Source organism: Mesoplodon bidens (assembly GCF_964165515.1).
Source record: "Mesoplodon bidens genome assembly, contig: HAP1_SCAFFOLD_103, whole genome shotgun sequence".
NCBI lineage: Eukaryota > Metazoa > Chordata > Mammalia > Artiodactyla > Ziphiidae > Mesoplodon > Mesoplodon bidens.
The window spans coordinates 1,199,413-1,220,161 of NW_027672700.1; the positions used below are offsets into that span (position 1 = coordinate 1,199,413).

Consider the following 20,749-nt stretch of genomic DNA (forward strand, 5'->3'; position numbering starts at 1 on the left):
TGCCTTGTGGTCTCAGCCAGGAAAACCCCCTAAGCTTCCCTCTGCTTAATTAGCTCAGATCCCTCTTCTTTAAGATGAGAATAAAAATGGCACCTAGCTCGTAGCCTTCCCAATGGGAGCTTGTATACAAAAGCCTTAGCACATAGGACCACAAAGCATTCACCCTCTCCTACCATCGTCATTATCCTCACTATTCTCTTTAACTCACTATCTTCCAAGATTTCCTTGGGCCCAGGTATTCTCAAGATTCTGGCTTCCTCCGTGCCACTTGTGTGTTTTGTTTGTTTGTTACTTTGTTTTTGCGGTACGCAGGCCTCTCACTGTTGTGGCCTCTCCCGTTGTGGAGCACAGGCTCCGGACGCGCAGGCTCAGCGGCCATGGCTCACGGGCCCAGCCGCTCGGCGGCATGTGGGATCCTCCTGGACCGGGACACGAACCCGTGTCCCCTGCATCGGCAGGTGGACTCTCAACCACTGCGCCAGCAGGGAAGCCCCACAATTGGTAGATGTTGTGTAGGACGAGCGTGGGATGGGAGGGGCTTGGGGTGGTGCTCTTCCGCCCAGAGTGATGAAGTAGAACCATGTGGCCAGGCCTATGCAGCATACGGATAGAAGAAGGCTAAAGAAAAAGACCCTCCCGCACCCCCTTCATCACATCCCAGTGTGTTCAGTAAAGTTCAGGAAAAGCAGGTGCACAGGGGCCAGGCTCTGCCCTTCAGTGCCCAGTTGCCCACTGACGGAACTTAATCCAGGAAGGAATTTTGCAGCAATGTTCAAACTGGGGTTCCCTGGAGCCTTTGGGTGCCATGGAAAGGTGTGACTCTCAAAGCACACACACCTTTCTCCCGCCAGAGAAGCTCTCCATTATCTTATACCCCAAGTTCCTCATGGGATTTTGCTTGGATAAACGGTTCTGCAAAAAAAAAGGCGGGGGATGGGGTGGGAGAGAAGAAGGCTGTTGGTTTAAAACTAACCCCTGCTTTATAATATCTGGGAATTTGGATAGTGATTGTCTCAACGGAGTTTGTGATAAATACTGAGTGGCTGCAGGCTCGAGGCCTTCTCCACGGAAAATGCGTGGAGGACAATTGTCAGTTCAATACGGGCCCATCAGCCTTCACGGACAGTCCTCTGAGGGTAGAGTTAGCATCCTTCTGGGAGAATGGAAGAGTCTTGTAAGCACCTATGCCCTGTCCCAAAAGACAGCCTTATTTCCTCCCTGAGTTTTGTGACTACCTGGTGGGGTTGCCAGATTTAGGGGAAAACAAACAAACAAAAAACACGATGCCCAGTTAAATTTTAATTTCAGATAAACAACAAAAGCTATTCAGTATAAATGTCCTAAATATTACACGGGGCATATTCACACTCACAAATTTGTTGGCTTCATTCTGGAATTCAGATTTAACTGGGCATCCTGTATTTTATCTGGCAACCCCTCCAACATTTACTGAGCACCAACTAGACACCAAGCAGGGAGGTTCTGAACCAGGTGTCGCAAGATGGCAGCCCACAGATATATTCCATTTGTCTCTTGGGATTTTTTTTTTTAAGTTACATTTCAAAATAGGGCAGTTTCCTGGAATATTCTGGATTTCCAGCTTCTCTGGGAAACTTGGAAGATCTGGCGACCCTAGGCCCACAGACCCACAAGCCACCATCACAAGCCTCCATCTTCCAGGCCCCTTAGAAAGGCGCTGGGCTCGTGTGTTTGCTGCTGTCCACCACCACCCCAGCTCACTTCACCCACTTCTTTTACTTTCCTGGCCGCTGTAGGAATCAGGTTGGCGACCCCAGTGGATGCTTAGGGCTCTAGGAGAACGTCTCCTTCCTGACACCACTGCACATTCACCTGCGGAGTGTCAGTCTGCAAGGGAGACCCCAGTTCCCTCTCACTTTTGTGTCTCCAGTGCCTAGGGGGTGCTCTTTCTTTGATGAGCTGCCCCTGAGGTGCAGGGTCTTGAGCAGATCAGGGTCAGCAATAGTCATCAAACCCCAGGGGAGCGGCAAGCTCCAGGTTTTCAGTGATGCTGGCTTCCCAACAGGCCCCTGTAGTCCCTGCCAGGGAGGTTAGCCACTGGGGCTTTCAACATTTCCACTGGGTGGAAAGCCACTGGACATCTACAGCCTCTTCCACTGATCTAGGAGGCTCTGCTTCCAGCTAAAGCAGATCTGTCCTCCAAGAAGAATACAGTATCCTTCGTAGCCTTCTTGGTTGACCACCTCCTTCTCTGCTGGAATCTGGAACAGAGATTCCCTAAAAGGTGCAGCAGGACAGTGTAGCGTTACCCCAAAGCCACACCCGCTTCTGCAGACCTCTATCCTCACCTCCTCACCTAGGAAGGCTCAACATTCCATCCAAATGGGTAGCATCTGAAAGTTGAGAAAAATCCATTTTTCTCTGATGCAAAAGGCAAAGAAGAACATAAGCTAAATTTTGTCAATATTCTTTCTGTGTTAAAGAGACGAATGTTTGGAGAGCTGATGAAGAACTCAAAGATGCAGAACTCACGTTTCCAGGTGAGCCAGAAGAGAGAAGAGAGAAAACCCTAGAACGTCAGCAGGAAGCCCAGTTGACAGTTATCCCACATGTATTATGTACTGAGCCTTTGGCATGTGCCGGGCACAGAGCCAAACACTCGACGTGCAGTATCTCTTTTAAGCTTCACAACAACCCTATGGGGTGGGTGTTGTTATTATACCCAATTTACAGATGAGGTGTCTGAGGCTCAGAGACTTTCTTTGTCCAGAGCCACACAGCTCAGTAGGAGAGCTGGGAATCAGTGCAGATCTGACACCCAGGTGAGTGCTAGCTTTTCCTCCTTTAGGTTATAAACCTCCAGGTAATAAACCTGATACATTTCCAGTGGCATTTCTCTTAAATTTCATGGAAGCATCCTCTAGAATTCTCTTCAAAGTTGAGAATTAAGACTCTGAAATCTTGAACATGTTGAAACATTGCCATTGACAAATCAGCCCTGGAACTGGAATTAAGCCAGTCCACGTTCCCACTTTGCAGACAGTAGAGGCGAGCTCTCAGGAAGCTAGAAAGCCAAACACATTTTGGTTGAATATGAGAGAGGAGACATTCAAGTTTGATAAAAGGCCACAGTCATGCTGAGGCAACCAAATTATCATGGGAAGAAACGAAGATATTCTAGGTGAGGGATATATTTGAAAAATAGAAGCTTCTCAACCAGCATCCTTGTGCTAAGACCAGAAGGTGGTTACTCCCCAGAGCAGGATGTTAAGAGGATAGAGAGCATCCTGAGGGCCCCACTTGATCTGAGACGTTTGCCACCCTGCAAAGTGGAAACGACTGGATGTTTGTTACTTATTCACTCACATATATGACTGAGCTGGGAGGAGGCAGAAACTGCCCTACATCTAGGTTTTGTCTGAGGACCACCTGCGGATGTGAAATGGCAGAGGAGATATTGGGATGGGCCCCGGATGTTGTGGGAACATTGTGCTTCTCTGAGATGTGAGACGCCCTGGAACTTCACGCTACCTCTGGCTTTAACAGAAGCGGGGCAGATGGTGCTTCGGCTAAGAGCAAAGAGACAGCTTCCCATTCTCCCTGCCCTCCAGCCTGAGCTTACAAGTTTGGTGTCTAGGATCTCCTCAGTACAGAAAGGTTTCCTCCAGGTTCCTTGCCAAGTGTAACTTGGGCGACTCCTTCCCCAAGAGTGGGCCTTGGGCTTCCCTGGTGGCGCAGTGGTTGAGAGTCTGCCTGCCGATGCAGGGGACACGGGTTCATGCCCCGGTCTGGGAAGATCCCACATGCCACGGAGCGGCTGGGCCTGTGAGCCATGGCCGCTGAGCCTGCGCGTCCGGAGCCTGTGCTCCGCAACGGGAGAGGCCACAACACTGAGAGGCCTGTGTACCGAAAAAAATAAAAAAAAGGTGGGGAGGGGGCTTTTTTAAGGATATAGGGGTGAGTGCCTCATAAAAACTGGGAGCTGAAAGAGAGCCTGGCCTCGAAATAGAACTGGTAAGCCATCAGATCTCAGGCATCATCTCTTTTACACACACACAAGCATGCGCACATGCACACACAGGCCGTATCTCCTCTCTGTGTCTCTGTGTGGCTCCCCTGATCTCTGCTCTCTCCGGTCATGTGACAGGAAGGAATGACCTCATGGTCCCCCAGTTCAAAGGACCAGCCCAGGAAGCAAGTAGCATCTTAGAACCCATAACCCAAATCCTGGGAGTGACCATCTTAAAAGCCCAGCCCGTGCCAAGTGCCCGATCAGCTATGACCAGGGACAGAGTCACACACATGGCTGCCTGGATCCAGGAGTAGTGCTCAGAAAAGGGTTAGACAGACCCCCTAGAGTATGCTGCATTTTACCCTCCTAAGACATCAGAGACATAAGGCATTCAGTTCAGTAACAGCTTTTCGAGAGAAAGTCCATCCCAATGAAATTGCCTATCATCAGAAACTGCTGGTTCAAAAAAAGATGCAAATGTCAGAAGAAAACGTTATCTGTGTATCTGGAAGAATGTACACCAAAATGTGAATAAGGTTACCTGTGGGTAGTTTGATAATGGTGGATCATTTTACCTTCGTTTTGCTCACGTCTATGTGTGTATATAAATATTTTTTACAACAAAGATTTTATTTTGAGTAAAAAAAAATGCCATTTGAGAAATATTTGGGGATCTCCCTACAATTATAGAGTTTGGGCATTTGTTGCTCTTGCTTGTTGTAGGTTGGAGCCAGAAAAGGCACCCCAAAGATGGACCAAGGAAGGGAGATGCTGAAGAGAGAAATGTCCAGCAAATCCAGCCAGAGCCTTCAGTTGTCTAAACCTGGTGGAAGGAACTAGAAACGTCGTCCCGCTGGGCCTCGCGTGATCCACCGTGAGTCAGTGTAACTCTTCTGCGTCAAATACTAAGATGCTTTTTTAGGACATTAAAGGTTGCTACCCTAGTGTGTTGCTTCCTAGACTGGTATTTTGCACAATACTGGATTTTGGAGTGTGTGAGGAGAGGGGTTCTTTTCACAGATATTATGAATGTAAACATACGCAGGCATATGAAGAATAAGTTTGAAATTCAGACTCCTAGGCCTGGTCGATGCAATTATGTGTTTGGGTAGTGACAAACCCAAATGTCACACCTCCAAGGAGCTCTGAGAAGCCCGCAGTTGAGAAAACCCAGGGCGTGTACTGGGGCCACAGGACAGAATGGTAACCTCAGGGCTGTTGGGGCCATGGTATAGTGCATTTATATCTGAATTGATTATAATAAATGTGAACAGCAACCAGTTTTATCGCTTCCATAACAGTGAGTCATGTTTATATGGCGCTCTGCGGTGTTCAAAACACTTCTCGTCTAATCCTCTCTCAAGCCCTGGGAGGTAAATAGCATTATGTTCCCCATTTTACAAATGAGGAAGCTGAGGCCCAGGGAGGTTAAATGGCCCGTCTAAAGTCACACAGCTAGTAAATTCAAGAATTGGGTCTGGAACCCAGGTTTCTAACGCCATCTCACGCTGCCCATTCTGCCGCGCCAAGACAGCCCAGTAGGTCAAGTCCCAGGCCATCAGGACAGACCAAGTACCCAGTCATCAAAGAACACACACTGCCCAGGTGGACACACCCCTTTCCCGTGGTGTTTGAAGAGACCCTCATTTTTGCCTTCTCTCCAGCCATCTGTTCTCTCCCTGCCTTTCTTGTATGGCCAGAGACCACCAAAAAAAAAAAAAAAAACCCAGGAGGAAGAGCCAGAAGCCATGAATATCATTTATTTTTATTTTTAAAAAGCCACAATAAAAGTATTTTGATATTTTAAAACCAAATGCATTCTTTATACTGATTAAAACTAGAAGGAAATGGGAAAAATGATTTGCACGATCTTCCACTAAAGGTACTTCTTACACAGTGAGAAGGGTGAGCATCACCTGACCTTAAAAATAATCTTGAAAATCCCAGCAGTTTTCCATAAAGAACATATTAATTATACTGTACCATATCCCCCAAATCCAAAACAGCAATCTCCAGCACCAGAAAAGATCACTTGGTCAGGCAGTAGTTAAGTAGCTGGCTCATGTTTGGAAGCCAAGTTGTGTGGGAAGAAAACTACTTTGGTTGAATACAAATATTTGAATTTGCATAAGTTAAATGTAATGCCTATGTGACTCCACTGTATTTGAGGTCTTTCAAAGGACGTGTTAATCTTTACCGTATCAACATTGCAACCCACAATGGCAATGTCCTTTCTTCACTCCTTGAACTAGATGGTTCTTTAGGTGTCTCCTCAGCCACACACCCCTTTCTCTGAGAATGCACATTCCCCAACCAGGTTTACCCTACCTACTGCTGCTCTCTTGGCCACACCTGACTGGCTGATCAGTAGATAGTCTACCCAAGCCAGACCAATCAGGTTTCTCTTCTAACCCAAGCTGGGCCAATCAGCACCTGTGCCCTTGATATTTGGAAGTGGGACATGGAGTTACCACACAGGTCATTAAGGGTCCGGAGCTGAAAGTCTTGATGCAGTTCCCAGCTGGGGTGGCCATTTCTCCCACTGTGTTTGGAGAAACAAAGCCAGTCTTAGAAAGAGATGGCCAGGATAGATAAGCAACAGGTAGAGACAAGAAACCAAGACCCAGGGAATTCCCTGGCAGTCCACCCTGCCCTTTCACTGCCAAGGGCCCGGACTCAATCCCTGGTCAGTTAGCTAGGATCGCATAAGCCACACTGTGTGGCAAAAAAAAAAAAGAAGAAGAAACCAAGACGACCCCCAGAGAGACAGTGCAGCAGACACTACAAGCCCCTTAGTCATTGCCTCCCTCTACTGTATAAGCAGCACGCGAAATGCCCTCATTTCCCAGCCTCCCTTGCAGCTAGACCTGGCTGTGTTGTTCAGTTCTGGCCAGTGACATGCAGGTGAAGGCCCTGGGCAGGGCTTCCCTTCTGGAATTAAAGACAAGGCTTTGCTAGGAGAAAGTTTTTCTCTTTGTCCCTTTGCATTGTCTCCTTTTCCTCTCCTGGAGCTCGGTCTTGGAGCTGGAACAGCCATGTTGGGGATCACCAGGTAACAAGCAAGAGACCAAAGCCAACCTCAAAGGACAATGGAGTGGAAAGACATGAAAAGCCTGGGTGGGAGCCTAGTGGCATCACTGTGCTCTGCACTGTACCTCAACTGCCTACCTCTGTACATCCTGTTGTATAAATAAATCAATCCTCTCAGTTTCAGCCACTGTAGTCAGATGTACCTGTTTGTGCTGTGGAGCCAACGACTCAAAACTTAGTGACTTATAATGGCAACTATTAGTTCTCATGATTCCAGGCGTCAAGCTGGCCACTTGTACTGGTCTGGTTGGTTTGGCTGGGGCTCGTTTAGGGTGGCTTCGTGTACATGCCTGCCTGGTCATTGCCAGGCAAGCTGGGTTAGGACAGTGGTTCTCAACTGGGGGCGATTTTGCCACCCAGGGGGCATTTGGCAATGTCTGGACACACTTTGGTTGTTAAACTGGGGTGGGGGTGATCCTATCCTCTAGGGGTAGAGGCCAGGGATGCTGCTAAACATCCTGCAGTGCACAGAACAGCTGCCCACAACCAAGACTTATTTGATCCAATATGTCAATAGTACCGAGAATGAGAAACCCTGGTCTAGAAAGGCCTCAGCTGGGACGTCTGATTCTGCCTGGTGTGGTCCCTCATCACCCAGCAGGCCAGACCAGGCCACGTGTGGTGGGTACAGGTTTCCAAGAGCAACAGGAGAGAGAAAGCCCCAAAGCACACTTTTCAAGTCTCCACCTGCCATGTGTTTGCCAACATCTCATCAGACAAAGCAAGCCACATGGCTAGAGTTCATTTGGGAGGGGCTCCAAATTTTTACCATCTACCCACATCCAGGTTTCTGTTATTTAAAGCTGAAGGCAGTGCGCGCCCAGAGCGTTAACGGGCGGGGGCGGGGCTGTGGAGTTGGGAGGTCAACTGGGCCTCCTGGTAGCCTCCCTGAGTTCAACCAATCCAGTGAGGAGAAGCCGTGGGCGGGGCGAGCTCCGCTGCCAGAGTGGCGTGAAAAATTTCCCAAGGCAGAGCGAAAACCTTTCCTGAGCCACTGAGCATGCCCGGGTGAAAGGTCCAGCCCAACTTTCACCACATCCCAGACACCAGAGGGACTTTTCTGAAACCCAGAGAATTGACCATGTCCTCAAACAGGTTAAAAATCTTCCATGGCTCCCCCATGCCTCCTCAGGAAAAGAAGATCACACTTCAGTGGATTTTTTTTTTTTTTTTTTTTTGCGGTAGGCGGGCCTCTCACTGCTGTGGCCTCTCCCCCTGCGGAGCACAGGCTCCGGACGCGCAGGCCCAGCGCCATGGCTCACGGGCCCAGCCGCTCCGCGGCAATCGGGATCCTCCCAGACCGGGGCACGAACCCGTGTCCCCTGCATCGGCAGGCGGACTCCCAACCACTGCGCCACCAGGGAAGCCCTCAGTGGATTTTTTATGCTTCATCCTCAACCAATTTCTTCAGCCACGTCTCCCACTACTTTTGCAAGAACTCTTTTGCTCCACGGATGTTGAAAACTTGCAGCTTCTCATACATACCATGTTCTCTGTGCACACAGGTTCACCTACCTGCGATTCTCTGCCCAGGCCCTCTCTACCAGGATAATTGCATCTGGGCTTTCTAGGTCTATGAAGACAGTCATGCTTCATCCCTCTGGCACAGTACTTGTTTTTTTTTTTTTTTTTTTTTTGCGTCTTTGTTGGAGTGTAGTTGCTCTACAATGGTGTGTCGGTTTCTGCTTTGTGGCAGGGTGAATCAGTTATGCATGTGCATGTGTTCCCATGTCTCTTCCCTCTTGCGTCTCCCTCCCTCCCGCCCTCCCTGTCCCACCCCTCTAGGTGGTCGCGGGGCGCCGAGCTGATCTCCCTGTGCTGTGCGGCTGCTTCCCACTAGCTATCTATTTTATGTTTGCTGGTGTATATGTGTCCATGGCGTAGCTCTTCGTATTCTGTGTTGTGAATATACTCTATGTGCTCACATGTCTTATCTTCACTAGAATGTGAGCTACTTGAGGGCAGGGGTCTTGGCATATTTTATACCTGTATGGAACTCTAAGACCTAGCAGGGTGCCTGGCACAGGATAGATACTCAATAATTGCTTATTGAAAAAATGAATGGATTATGAGCTCCATGAAGGAAAAAAAAAAAAAGCTGAAGGCATTCCAACTGATGCAGAAAGTTGCCCTGATTCCTGATGACTTTCTGGTTCCTGGTTTCTTTCCTTGGAAAGGCCCATTCCAATGCCTGCCCTTGGGTTCCACTAGGACTTTTTGTATCACTCAAGATTCTCTGGTTGCAACCAACAGAAATCTCCTGTGGCTAACTTAAACAGAAAAGGAGTTTACTGAAGGGAAATGCGGAAGGTTAGAGAAACAAAGGGCAAGCAAAGCGGAGGAGTCTGGACAGGCAGGAGCCATCTTTTCTTCTCCATAGATGTCGCCTTTTTTCTTCAGCCGGTTTGAGTTTCTGTTATTTGCAACCAAAATGGCATTTACTAAGACGCTCTGCACAGCCCCAACTGGTAGCTCTGAGAAGCTACCAGCGACCTTTCTTTCCCCTGACGTTGTACCAAGGGACAGCAAGGTACCTGCAGTCCCCCCCCAGAACTCCCAATCTTCTGATCCCCCAAGAAGCTAAACCAAACAACTTCCTTCCACCCTTGCCAATGGGGGCCCATTTGGATTCGTGACTTTGCAGATAAGGTGCCCTTCTCCAGCAACTTGGCAGAGCCAGCAGTGCCTGCTGTTGTGGAAACCGGGGTCATGAAGTGTCTACGGAAGAAAACAGCTTCCCCTGGATCCGTGTTGCAAAGTGTGTTCCTGGTAAGTGGAGTGGTTTCCAATTTTTTAGGGTCTTAGGAATGAAAGCAATACACTAACGATGAGAGGAAACCCAAAATCTGCTAATGCATTTATTTTATTATTATTATTATTATTATTTTTAATTTATGGCTGCATTGGGTCTTCGTTGCTGCGCCCGGGCTTTCTCTAGTTGTTGTGAGCAGGGGCTACTCTTTGTTGCGTTGCGCGGGCTTCTCATTCCATGGCCTTCTCTTGTTGCGGAGCACAGGCTCTAGGCATGGAGGCTTCAGTAGTTGTGGCTCGCAGGCTCAAGAACGCAGGCTCAGTAGTTGTGGCGCACGGGCTTAGTTGCTCCACGGCATGTGGGATCTTCTTGGACCAGGGCTCGAGCCTGTGTCCCCTGCATTGGCAGGCGGATTCTGAACCACTGCTCCACCAGGGAAGCCCCTCATTTACTCTTAATGCTTCCCCCTGTTGAGGACAAACAGGAGGAAAAAAGAAAGGGCAGGGCTTCCTTGGTGGCGCAGTGGTTGAGAGTCCGCCTGCCAGTGCAGGGGACACGGGTTCGTGCTCCGGTCCGGGAGGATCCCACATGCCACCGAGTGGCTGGGCCCGTGAGCCATGGCTGCTGAGCCTGTGCGTCCAGAGCCTGTGCTCCGCAGCGGTAGAGGCCGCAACAGTGAGAGACCCACGTACCGAAAAGAAAAGAAAAAAAAAAAGGGCAATAGCAAGGTTCCAAATGAGCTGAGAAATGACCTTCTAAAAGGGCTCTCAATCTGGCCTCTGGTAGATGTCTGTCGGGGTTTCTGCCCAGCCTAGACCCTCCTCAGGAGAGAAGACGTTTAGGGCTTACAGTAGGCTGACTGGTGGCCCCAAAGATCTCAGGCTCTAATCCCTGGGACCTGAGAATGTTACCTTACAAGGTAAAGTTTTGCGGATATAAGGATTTTGAGCTGAGACTATCCTCGCCCTAAGTGCCATCTGTAAGTGTACTTATAAGTGAGAGACAGGAGGAGATTATATACAAAGAAGAGGCGGAGGCAGTGACCACAGAGGCAGGACTAGAGTGCTGCACCTACAAGTCAAGGGATGCCAGCAGCTTGGTTAAAGTCTTTTGAACTCCTTGGCTTTTCAGCTCCTAGGCTGTAAGATTTGAATCCGCAAATGCCCCAAGGAGAAAAGCTGCACCAAATGTCAAGCTTGCGTCTGTGTTTCCCTTCTCTCCAGAACTTGGCCCACATGTCTTGGTGTCTCTCTAACATTCAGATGCCAGCGAACAGATGTTTTCTTACTTTATCCAGGTTTTCTAAAATTTCTTTAGACTTCACCTGATCTTATGTTATTATTGAACTACCATCTCAATTACCCCTAGGAAGAAAATTTACAATTTTTAGAGAAAATGGAACCCTGGTACAGTGTTGGTAGGAATGTAAACTGGCACAGCCACTGTGGAAAACAGTATGGAGGGTTCTCAGAAAACTAAAAATAGAACTACCATATGACCTCGAAACTCAACTCCTGGGTATAAATCCGAAAAAAACAAAAACACGTGTTTTCAAAAACATGTATTTGAAAAGATACATGCACCCCAATGTTCAGACCGTCATTATTTACAATTACCAAGATATGGAAGCAACCTAAGTGTCATCAAGAGATGAATGGATAGGGGCTTCCCTGGTGGTGCAGTGGTTGAGAGTCCGCCTGCCGATGCAGGGGACACAGGTTCGTGCCCCGGTCCAGGAAGATCCCACATGCCACGGAGCGGCTCTGCCCATGAGCCATGGCCGCTGAGCCTGCGGGTCCGGAGCCTGTGCTCCGCAATGGGAGAGGCCACAACTGTGAGAGGCCCGCGTACCACAAAAAAAAAAACACAAAAAACCCCCGAAACAAAACAAAAAAAAACACCCCGTGGGTAGTCAGAGGAGAGGACCGTCAGAGCTCATCCCCCTGTGTCGTGTGCCAGGCATGATCTGAGCACTTGTACACGTGTTAACTTATTAAAATACTTCTAACAATCCTATCAGGTTGGGACTACCATCACCCCGTGTATAGACGGAACAAAAGGAAACAGAATATGGTGTCCTCCTTGTGTTCACAAAGCCCGTTAACTGGCAGAGGCAGGACTTGAAGGCCACAGTCCGGCTCCCGAGTCCATGCCATGCTTTACAGCCTCCAACTTCTCACATTCATTCCTAGAGCCACCTGGGAAGGAGGAACCAGGCAACTAAAGACTGGGTTTGAATTAGACTCAACGTCTGACCAGCCACATGATCCCGAGCAGGGGGCCTCGCCTCTCTGAGTCTCAACCTGGCTCCCTTGCAAAATGGACACATTAATGGGAACGTCAGCCTTCAGCAACGCTATGACGAGTATCAGTGTAGCATGTGTGAACGGGCTTTGTAAACTCTGGAGTGTTCTGTGAGGTAAAAACTACCCTCTATTCTCATTAGAGGGAATTCATTTCATAACCTGCTCCTGGCTCTTGAACTTGGCTGTGCATCCAGTCAGTGCTGGATGATCTGGAACCAACAGCTGGTCTATTTATGGCTGAAAACCCACAGGTCATAGGAAGACAGCAGTACCCGAGCCCCTGGGTGGCCACAAAGATAAGGTCCGTGTCTCGAGGACCAATGACATGGTGGTCACTGAAGGAACAGGCCCCCTCCTGCCCCTTCCACAAGTGACAACTGAAAACCTTGGTTTCCCCAACACCCCGATCCAAGATCAACCCGACTCTTTGCCCAACGTTGGAGAAGTACCGGCGTGTCCTGCAGGCCTGGCTGGCCCCCTCTGACTGTGTGTTGCCTCCTTCCACAGATCAGTGCCCTACAGCAAGGCTACAACCAGGTGCTGTGCCAGACCCTGTCTGAGAGAAACTTAGAAATCACCTCCCTGAAGCACGAGGCTGAGAACTTAAGGAGGGACGCCGCCATCACGTCAGGTGAGGCGCTTCTGCCTTCAGGCCCCAGAGCTTCTGCCCTCCCCCTGCAGACATCACCAGTCAACCAGCACACCTGTGCCCTTGACCTGGGTGCAGCCTCAGGGATCACCCGTGTCGGTGCATTAGAGTTCTCCCTCAGTGGAGGTTTCTTGCCACCCAGTTCCGAGGGCAGGACCAGGTAAATATTTGAGAGAATGGTATCTCTTGGCTACAAGGTCTGAGCACTGGCCCCACCAGGGAGAACACAGGTCGCCTTGTGGCTTGGGTGGTTCCACAAAGCAGCCTGAGTGCAAACTAGAGCGTGGACAAAATGGGGTCACTCCTTTAAGGCACCCATTGTCTCACACATTTCAGCCGAGTGCACTTGGGCCCAAGGGAAAACATTTTCTAATTTGATCAGAGGTGGTTCCCTGATAAAGGGCTTGGGTTGGGAGAGGGGCAGCCAACGCACAGCTGTGACTGAGCTTTGATTCCCTGGATTCCTTCATTGCTTCAACATGTTTCTTGAGCTCCTACTAGGTGTCAGGCCCCGTTCCAGGCTCCGGGGAGGGAGAGCCAAGCAAGACAGTCAGATTCCTGTACTCACAGATTTGGGAGGGGGTGACAGACAATAAAAGTAAACGGATGAATAAACAAGCCCACTTCAGAGAGCAGTGGTGCTGTGGAGAAAATAAACTGTGTGTCGTGGTGGGCAGCGCTTCAAGGGGGGAGGCCAAGGGGGACCAGCTTAGTGGCTGTGCAACCATGGAACTCAGGTGGGACTTGAACCCGTGGGCTGGGACTCGAACCCAGTCAGACCCCACTATATTTTAATCGAGATCACGCATCTGGTCTCGGGACTTAATAAAGCTCAGGTTCTTTATGTCTCATCGCAGAAAGAATCCAGCAAGAGACAAAGTAAGAAGTGGATTTCCTTAGAGAGAAACACACTCCACAGACAGAGTGTGGGCCATTTCAGAAGGCTAGAGGCCCCCAAATATGGGGCAGTTAGTTTTATGGGCTGGGTAATTTTATAGGCTAATGAGTAGGAGGATTGGGACAACTCTAATATTTTGGGGAAGGGGCGGGGATTTCCAGGAATTGGGCCAACACCCACTTTTTATTTTTTATTATTATTATTTTTTCTGTACGCCGGCCTCTCACTGTTGTGGCCTCTCCCGTTGCGGAGCACAGGCTCTGGACATGCAGGCTCATCGGCCATGGCTCACGGGCCCAGCCGCTCCGCGGCATGTGGGATCTTCCCGGACCGGGGCACGAACCCGTGTCCCCTGCATCGGCAGGCGGACTCTCAACCACCGTGCCACCAGGGCAGCCCCACCACCCACTTTTTGACCTTTATGGTCAGCCTTGGAACTGTCCTGGTGCTGGTGGGTGTGTCATTTCGCTCATGTATTACAATGAGCCTGTAATGAAGCTCCAGTTCCCCTGGAAGTCGAATCTTATGCCCCCTTGGACCTAGCCGATTCTAACCAATTCATGTTGTATCCTCCACGGCTATGTCCTTCTTTTAGAGAGCACCTGTTTCAGGTGGGCAAGGACAATCCAAGGGCAAGCGAGTCTGCGTGGAGTGAACAGGGGATTGTGGGGCTGGGCAGGGGCGGGGGGTCTGCGTTTTTATTGCAAGGGTGTTGGGAATCCAGTGGAGGTTTTTAAGCAGGAACTGACATGCCTAGAGACCTGAAGAGGATGGGACCACTCACAGACGAGGGGAGGGAAAGAAGCAGGTGACAGGGCGGAGGCAGTGAGCCTCGGAGGGGCACATCACTCTGAAAGCAGCCAGCGCGTAGCAGGAAACATGCCCACAGCTGTAGAAGCCAGACATAGCATTGAGTCGCACATGAATCCCCATCTCTGTATGAATCTGTGCTTTTCTTCTGCCTCACTCTGCAACTTAATCACACCCAGCCCCACCCCCTGCTGCCCCCAGGTCTCTGCTTATGCTCCTCCCTCACTTGGGATGTCCTCAGATATTTTCTGAGCACCTCCCCCAGGCTAGGTGCTGTTCTGGGCACCAGGAATGTAAGGATGAACTCGCTGGTCCTCACCTTCCTCCCGTATGTCGGCCAGTGAAACCTCATCCAAGCATCGAGCCTGTCTCAGATCCCTCCTTCTCCAATCAGGGAGTCGGACAGACCTGGGTTGGGATAACGCTTGAGATGGGCTGGACCCACTCAAAGTGTGGCAAGCCCCAGAGGGATTTCCAAGTAACTGAACTGTGTCCTGGAGGCAAAGCTCATTTTTAAACTGAAATTCTGGAGCATTTTGTGCTTTATTTCATAGACATTCTTGATTGATACCTACCACTAAAACTGGGCCTGATGTTCTTTCAAGAAAAGAACCGTAGGAGATAACCCAATACCACTGCATTTATGCACCCTTCTTCCCACTTTTATTCAAAATGATACTACAGTGCAAGAGGGAAGAGATATGGGGAGATATGTATATGCATAACTGATTCACTTGGTTATAAAGCAGAAACTAACACACCATTGTAAAGCAATTATACTCCAATAAAGATGTTTAAAAAATGATGCTACAGTAATGGAGTAGTTATCTATTGCTGCATAACAAGTTACCCCAAAATGTAATGGATAAAACCCCAACCAATATTTATTATCTGCCCCAGTTTCTGTAGTTCAGGAATTTGAGCGGGCGGTGACTTAGTTCTCATGAGTTGCAGTCAAGATGTCGGCTGGGGCATAAGTCATGTCATCTAAAGCCTCGGGGGGAGCCGGAGGATCCCCCCTTCAGAATGGCTGCTCATGTGGCTATTGGCTGGAGGCCTTAGTCCCTCAGCACACATGCTTCTCTCTAGGGCTGCTTGAGTGTCCTCACGACACAGCAGTTGGCTTCCCCCAGAGTGAGTGATTCAAGAGGGAGCAAAGAGTTGGCCACAGTGTCTTTTATGACTCAGCCTGAGAGGAAACAGTCCGTCATTTCCACAGTATCATATTGGTTACCCATGGCAGCCCTATTCAGGGTGGGAGGGGCTACACAGGGCATGAATTCTAGGCGGCAGGGATCATTGGGGCCATTTTGGAAGCTGGCTGCCGAGAAAAATCATAGGCGCCATGGAACAAACATAATTTAGCCGCTTTGTGTTCTTGGGACATACTGTCTCATTTGACCCTTACAATAACTCTGTGTGGGACAGACAGTGGGAGGTGAAATAGCTTGTCCAAGACCACCAAGCTAATAAGTGGTAGAGAGGGGTCCAAACTCAGAGGACTGTGAAAACCACCACCCCATCAATAGCGTCCAGCAGTGCCCTCTGCCACACGCCCGTCTCCTGGCCTCTGGAGAAGAATTCCTGGACCTTCCGTGTGCTGGGCCTCTGTTCCCCAGGCCCATGGTGTGGCCTCTCCTCCCAGGTTTGCCTGGCCTGTGCCCACAAGGGGCCCCCAAAGGTTTCTCCTCTCGCTGGTGCTGACTGCCCCTCATTCTCACTGAAGCCTCAAACCCTGTTCCGTGGACTTTGCTCTCATTCCCATTCCTGCTCTGGGACCCTTGGAAAAAGCCTCCCCAGTTCTAAGCGGGCACCGGTGGTGGCCCAGGCTTGGAAGGTCTTGTCCGAACATTGGCTGACAGCCATGGTGTTGCCAATAATTCTTCGTGCCTCTTTGACCTCCATGAGTCTTTTGTTTTGGTTTGTTTGGTTCTTTTACAGAGATGGTGTCATCTTGGCAAAGAGACGTGTTAGTAAAGGATGGTCATGTTCAACAATGAAAACAGGAGGTGAATCAACTGAAAAGTGAGAACAAAGCAAAGGATCACCAGCTCGAAGCCCTCAGCTCCAGAGTGAGTGTCGGGTCATCAGCAAATTGTAGCTGCGAAAAGCAGACACAGTGGAGTCACATGACACACGGTGGTGAGATGAGGCCAGTGCCCAAGGACACAGGGAGGGTAGCTGCTGGGCAGGTGGCCAACTTCTCTGAGGCCTTTCAAAGGACAGCATGTATGTGGCTCAGAATAAGCGTAATAGATTTTCAAATCCAGCAAACATTTTCTAACCCCTATTATAAATGAGTTTGTTTAATCCCAGCAACAAACACACCTATGAGCATATACTGCCATTGCAAAGTTTAATATTAAGCAGAATACGATCTCTCTGTGAGCAAGGATGACCACACGGCTGCATCATGGTCCCAGCACCACTGGTTCTCATAATTGTCTTCAAAGCAGAATGTTTGAAGATCCAGATGCAAACACGCAGACTCTCATTTCTTCCTTAGAAGAAATGAATGTCTCTATGGAAGATGAACGTGGTAGGCAAGCAAAGAGCTTTTTCCATGTAACTTTGACTATTTGCAAATCTTGCCTTCAATGCTAACTTTAGAATCCTGACTCTATAGGATAAGATTTCTCAGTATTTGCATGATGTGCCTGTTTCTGTGAGTCAAGGTAAAACCTCAAAGCTTTCATCTCAGGTGGCAACTCAGAGATTCCCAGAGGCTACCCGATAGCTAGGTCTGCATGGGGGTGGGGTGAGAACAGATCTTGAGGTTCCAAGGAAAAGGCACAGTAAGTAATACCTGGTACGTAGTACCATACCCAGTTTGGAGCTCGTGAAAGGCACTGCATGAGCTTTGGGATCAGACAGACCAGAGCTTTCTTTCATTGTAACTTATTTGGCCTCCATTTCCAGATCTGTGAAATGGGGATGACAAAATCATTTTCCGAGAAGTGGGAGGCTGGTTTTAGTTGTGCTCTTCTGCCTCTGCCCTGGGTCGGCTGCCTGGCCAAACCCTCTGCATTCGTTTCTCCCAAGCAGAGTGTCTTCCCAGGCATGTGCTATAGCTGTTTAATGTGGGGTGTGTGTGTGTGTGTGTGTGTGTGTGTGTGTGTGTGTGCTGGGGACGTGAAGGGGATGCAGAGCTGGTGCTATGTAGAAGGAATCTGCAAAGACAGCACCTGCTTGGCTCTTCTACCTCCTGAAGTGCATATGGATGATTTATGTCCCCGTTTCCCCTTCCTCGTTGACCTCGGAATGCGGTCCCTTCTCCTCTAGACTGCTGGCCAACAGCAGAAGGGCTCGTCACCACCAAGGGTACTGCTCTTGTGAACATTTGAGATGCCTTTTTTTAAATGACATACATCATGTGTGTTAATTTTAGAAAAATAAGTAGATGACATTGAGAAGAAAAAATAAAAAGAGAGGAGAGGAAATGCTACCTTGAGAAATCAGTGTTAATATTTTCATGTATGTTCTTCCAGTCTTGTTTCTATATATTGCCTAGAAATCAATCAATCAATCATTTTATAGTGAATTTATACTATGCACATTTTAAAAAATTTTAAATACTTATTATTTTCCCATTCTAATAAATCAACACTCTTATCATTCGTCTTAAAAGCTACATACTTTCTCCTGGATGTACCCAGTGTTATAAAGTGGTCTGCTGTGCTAAACAACACTTGGGTTGTTTCCTCTTTTTTTTTTTTTCTTCCACTGTTACTGACAATTCTGTGAAGAGCATCCTTGAAACTACAGATTTACTTATTTCTCCAGTCACTGTCCTTAGGGTACATTCCTAAAGTGGGAATTGCTGGGTCAAAAGAAGGCACATCCATCCTTATGCCCTTAATGCCTGTTGCCAAGCCGCCCTCGGGCAAGACAGCTCCGTTTTCCCCTCCACACCAGTCGGGGCAGTTGTGTCTTTGAGATGCAACCTGCACAAAAGCCCTAAGATGGACCTGAGCTCACTGGTCCAGCCCCCTCCACCCTCACCGGTCACAGCGTGAAAACATCCCAATTCCTGCACCCTAAGTACCCAGACTCTACAAAGCTGGATTTCCCCTGCAGTGAAGCTTGCTGGCTTTTGAAGAGGAATTTATTTTATTTTATTTTTTTTTTGGGAGTTATGATTTTTATTTTATTTTATTTTTATTTTTTTTATAACAAATTTAATCAGTTATACATATACATATGTTTCCATATCCCCTCCCTTTTGCGTCTCCCTCCCACCCTCCCTATCCCACCCCTCCAGGCGGTCACAAAGCACCGAGCTGATCTCCCTGTGCTATGCGGCTGCTTCCCACTAGCTATCTACCTTACGTTTGGTAGTGTATATATGTCCATGCCGCTCTTTCATTTTGTCACAGCTTACCCTTCCCCCTCCCCATATCCTCAAGTCCATTCTCTAGTAGGTCTGTGTCTTTATTCCTGTCTTACCCCTATGTTCTTCATGACATTTTTTTTCTTAAATTCCATATATATGTGTTAGCATACAGTATTTGTCTTTCTCTTTCTGACTTACTTCACTCTGTATGACAGACTCTAGGTCTATCCACCTCATTACAAATAGCTCAATTTCATTTCTTTTTATGGCTGAGTAATATTCCATTGTATATATGTGCCACATCTTCTTTACCCATTCATCCGATGATGGACACTTAGGTTGTTTCCATCTCCGGGCTATTGTAAATAGGGCTGCTATGAACATTTTGGTACATGTCTCTTTTTGAATTATGGTTTTCTCAGGGTATATGCCCAGTAGTGGGATTGCTGGGTCATATGGTAGTTCTATTTGTAGTTTTTTAAGGAACCTCCATACCGTTCTCCATAGCGGCTGTACCAATTCACATTCCCACCAGCAGTGCAAGAGTGTTCCCTTTTTTCCACACCCTCTCCAGCATTTATTGTTTCTAGATTTTTTGATGATGGCCATTCTGACTGGTGTGAGATGATATCTCATTGTAGTTTTGATTTGCATTTCTCTAATGAGTAAAGATGTTGAGCATCCTTTCATGTGTTTGTTGGCAGTCTGTATATCTTCTGTGGAGAAATGTCTATTTAGGTCTTCTGCCCATTTTTGGATTGGGTTGTTTGTTTTTTTGTTATTGAGCTGCATGAGCTGCTTATAAATTTTGGAGATTAATCCTTTGTCAGTTGCTTCATTTGCAAATATTTTCTCCCATTCTGAGGGTTGTCTTTTGGTCTTGTTTATGGTTTCCTTTGCTGTGCAAAAGCTTTTAAGTCTCATTAGGTCCCATGTGTTTATTTTTGTCTTTATTTCCATTTCTCTAGGAGGTGGGTCAAAAAGGATCTTGCTGTGATTTATGTCATAGAGTGTTCTGCCTATGTTTTCCTCTAAGAGTTTGACAGTGTCTGGCCTTACATTTAGGTCTTTAATCCATTTTGAGCTTATTTTTGTGTATGGTGATAGGGAGTGATCTAATCTCATACTTTTACATGTCCCTATCCAGTTTTCCCAGCACCACTTATTGAAGAGACTGTCCTTTCTCCACTGTACATTCCTGCCTCCTTTATCAAAGATAAGGTGACCATATGTCTGTGGGTTTAACTCTGGGCTTTCTATCCTGTTCCATTGATCTATCTTTCTGTTTTTGTGCCAGTACCATACTGTCTTGATTACTGTAGCTTTGTAGTATAGTCTGAAGTCAGGGAGCCTGATTCCTCCAGCTCCATTTTTCGTTCTCAAGATTGCTTTGGCTATTCGGGGTCTTTTGTGTTTCCATACAAATTGTGAAATTTTTTGTTCTAGTACTGTGAAAAATGCCAGTGGTAGTTTGATAGGGATTGCATTGAATCTGTAGATTGCTTTGGGTAGTAGAGTCATTTTCACGATGTTGATTCTTCCAATCCAAGAACATGGTACATCTCTCCATCTATTTGTATCATCTTTAATTTCTTTCATCAGTGTCTTATAATTTTCTGCATACAGGTCTTTTGTCTCCTTAGGTAGGTTTATTCCTAGATATTTTATTCTTTTTGTTGCAATGGTAAATGGGAGTGTTTCCTTGATTTCACTTTCAGAGTTTTCATCATTAGTATATAGGAATGCCAGAGATTTCTGTGCATTAATTTTGTATCCTGCAACTTTACCAAATTCATTGATTAACTCTAGTAGTTTTCTGGTAGCATCTTTAGGATTCTCTATGTATAGTATCATGTCATCTGCAAACAGTGACAGCTTTACTTCTTCTTTTCCAATTTGGATTCCTTTTATTTCCTTTTC

General features: G+C 47.8%; 2 protein-coding genes and 1 pseudogene across 4 annotated transcripts in view; all 3 read left to right on the forward strand.

Moving 5' to 3' along the window:
• The window catches only part of LOC308609797 (uncharacterized protein), a 258,883-nt gene extending 246,122 nt beyond the window's left edge, over positions 1-12,761 (forward strand). For both annotated transcript variants that reach the window (XM_081259101.1, XM_081259103.1), the window contains one exon: positions 12,647-12,761. The gene's annotated coding sequence lies outside the window, so the exon portion shown is untranslated. The remainder of the gene's footprint in view (positions 1-12,646) is intronic.
• Positions 1-20,749, forward strand: part of LOC308609817 (centrosomal protein of 78 kDa-like) — a 405,903-nt pseudogene that overhangs the window by 264,805 nt on the left and 120,349 nt on the right. The gene's annotated exons all lie outside the window — the stretch shown is intronic.
• Positions 1-20,749, forward strand: part of LOC308609811 (forkhead-associated domain-containing protein 1-like) — a gene marked incomplete at its 3' end in the record, with an annotated part of 143,566 nt that overhangs the window by 83,592 nt on the left and 39,225 nt on the right. The gene's annotated exons all lie outside the window — the stretch shown is intronic.